Raw genomic sequence first — 3,919 nt, forward strand, 5'->3', positions numbered from 1 at the left:
ACTATTTATTTACTAAGTGATTGGCGGTAATCACGCTTCTAACATTCCTATTGTTTTTCTTTCTCTTTTTTTTAATGTTAATTAGTGGAGGCGCAATGGCCCAGTGGTTAGGGCAGCGGACTCGCGGTCATAGGATCACGGTTTCGATTCCCAGACAGGGCATTGTGAGTGTTTATTGAGAGAAAACACCTAAAGTACCACGGGGCTCCAGCAGGAGATGGTGGCGAACCTTGCTGTACTCTTCTACCACAACCATCTCTCACTCTTACTTCCTGTTTCTGTTGTGCCTGTAATTCAAATGGTCAGCCTTGTCACACTGTGTCAAGCTGAATATCCCCGAGAACTACGTTAAGGGTACACGTGTCTGTGGAGTGCTCAGCCACTTGCACGTTAATTTCACGAGCAGGCTTTTCCGTTGATCGGATCAACTGGAACCCTCGACGTTGTAAGCGACGGAGTGCCAACAACAATATTAATTAACCCTAAGCAGTCTCTGATAAAAAAAAAATATATATATAACTTGTAAGCACTCCTGTTATTTCTGCGATCTGTATTTTGACAGGTGTTTCTGTCAGGTCTGCCGACAGTGTTGAGTTTGACCACAGCCTCTTAATGGGATGTTCCGCTGTTGGTTTCCGTGTTTTCGCAAAAATAGATCTAAGACTAATATCAATTCGTATAAAATGCATAACTACATAAACCATTTATTTTAGGAAATATCTATATCATTCATTATATCAATTACAGTAACATCAACATAGCCAAGACATGAATCAGGCATATTTGACACAAACCTACTTAATCAGTCGTTTTGTTTTCCAAGCGAAAATATTTAACAATAGCCATCTTTATTGCATTATTAGCACCCATTGTTAGAAATCAATTGGAAAATTATAGAAATCAATATAATAAGCACCTATGAACATGTTAGCTTGGCGAATGGTTGGTAGAGATGGTCAATCGCTGGAGAAAATAGTTTATATGTGATTCTTTTCCTTTCGTGTCTGATTTCAAACCATAATTGTTCCAGTCGGCGTTTTATAATTCCATATTCGATAATGTAAATAATCAATCACCTAAATCATCCTTAGTCAAGTGTGGCCTAACGTCAAAGTTAGAAATAATTACTACTAGTACTGATCAATCGACAAATACTAAATTTCACAGTTGATGCATACAAAATTCATAAGTGTTTTCAGGTCGATAATGACCTACTATAAATAGAGGTGTTGTCATATGCTAAAAACGAAATGTCGCTCTCTTTTGAATATCTACGATATTGCGAAAAATGCGACGTATGTACATCCTAGTCAAGCATAGATCCATCATAAACTTAGTCACATATTTCTGTAATATTGAAATATATCTCTTAATATCAATAATTGTATTTAAAAGCTAGATAAACTCCCTTCTACCTCACGTTTATCGAAACGGAAACTAGAGTAAGTGATATTGGAGTTATATCCCTTGAATGATTTGTTATTAGAATTTAAACACACCAGTGGGATGTTCGTCTTCTAATTGCACATATACTCTCACCCTTCTGAATGGAAGCCTTTCATCTCTTAGGATGAGTAGGATGCTACCGTTACGGCTGTATATGCATATATATATGGCCAACGTATATTTGATGTTTATTATTGCAATATCTCAAAGTTCATGATATCTGCCTTTACAATTTACGTCATTGAGTAAATTATTGAAAAAGACGCAGTTATGACTCTCATCATATGCTAAGCACTATTATTAATAAAACAACGAAGGGCAATCAAAACTGTCTATATATTACTAAAATAGTAAGTTGTAAATTATCTACTGCTGACAGACGTAATGGCGTATTTCACGAAGAGAAAACATATTTAACCCCTGTTGTATGCTTTATAATTTCAGATATTATTCATAATATTTACACATCATATATTAGGTATTGAAAAATAATATATCCGTCTGCAAAATTTTCATTCAATTACGATTAAATTAAACATATCTAATAAATTAAAACAACCAAATTAGTTTTATATAGCCAGTTCGGCTCCTCTTGACACTACACGTTTAATAATGCTGGCTCCCTAAGATATTATTTTATTATGTCAAGTTACATATCTCGAAACATTGTATTTAAAATATTCAAGAGACTAATAAATATTACTTATTTTTACTGCTTTCCTATAAAAACGAAATTTGATGAAAGATTATTATAATAAATTCAATGATCATTGAAGTCGCCAACATCAATTAATAATCGAATTAAATTATATAATATAATAATTTTGTCAGTATCTCTCTGCGTTAGCACATTCAGACTTAAATAATTCCTTGTATTTACTCACAAAACACATTGCTGTATGTATATTCAATAAACCACATGCATTCAGGAATAATAAGAATTACATACACATATAGATATGTCTGTATTTATAAAAGGTTGTATGTAGGTAAATGAGAGGGGATGTGTGTAGAACGCTTTAATGTATAATGTAACGCGAATGTGAACATTGTTATTATACTGCAAGCCGTATGAAGCAATTTCAATTCTTTTTATTAAAGACTTTCTCGATTATCTCAATGTCTTTTGTAATGTTCACGTTATCAACCGCTCAAATTTCTCAAGAAGCAATATGTGAAACTCAGTGTGAACAGTTAAATATTACATGGAGTGAAGTATATCCACTGATATATATATATATATATGTATATATATATATATATATATATATATATATATATATATATATATATATATATATATATATATATATATATATATATATATATATATATATATGTATATATATATATATATATATATATTTCTCTTCTGAAAAATGGATCCTGAAGATCCTAAAGTTATAAATTGTAGGATGGAATAAATATTGAGTTGAAATGAGTGCTGCCTGTGAAATCTGAACAGACATCTCCTGCTGACATGGTGGAAATCGTTCATGTATGACAAAATACTTAAATTAAAGTTATTGAATGCAATGTCGCATATTTTATGGTAAGAAATTCACAGACATCAATAATTGCCGTTTATGGTTTTATCGGTACTGCACTTCAGAAAAAACTCACATTTTTTTTTTCAGTACCAACCCACGCTGGTAAGATTATAAATGTCATTCTGTAGGAACTGTTTCGTTTTACAAAGACACCCACATACAAATGTGCACATGCACGCATGCATGCGCACACACATATAGACACACACATACATATGTATGTATATACGAACGAATATGTATTTATTTACACACTGTCTCACACTCGTAGGCACTAACCCCCAACCACATATATATGCATACATACATACATATGCATATATATGCATCTATGTGTGTATATGCTGATTATATCACCGATAAAAAAAATGATGCAGTAGAGTAATGTCAGAGATCATTCCGTATATGGACGTCGAAGTCCTTTGAATCGTAGCAGTCAGCTACAGCACAAACATTAACGAAAGTGAATATCACGCGATATGTCTGCAGTAAGTAAATATCATGATTTTATCATCTCAGACGTATTTTACCTTTCATACAAGATATTATATCAAGTTTCTGACTAAGCAACTATAACTGCCTTATGTAAGAATCTATTTTACATATTCTTGCATATTAATTATTTGAATATTGCATACTCAACGCATGTTGGTTTCCAAGCCTTGCAGCTTAAATAAAAATGACTTATAACACACTTTTTCAAATATCTAAAACATTCAAGGCAATTATTTGTGCGCTAAATTTCCTGCTACACCTTGTTGTTGTCTTAGCTCAAAAGGCAAAACAGCTCATTACGTTATTCTATCGGTTCACCCCGAATGCCAGAAATGTCCGGAGTCACTCACCGATGTAGGCGACAAAATCCCCGCACAGGACCCGAGGAATTTTGAGTTACATGATGCAAATCTGGGCCAGATATGTTT

Source organism: Octopus bimaculoides, chromosome 5, assembly GCF_046866305.1.
Source record: "Octopus bimaculoides isolate indiv1 chromosome 5, ASM4686630v1, whole genome shotgun sequence".
Taxonomy (NCBI): Eukaryota; Metazoa; Mollusca; class Cephalopoda; order Octopoda; family Octopodidae; genus Octopus; species Octopus bimaculoides.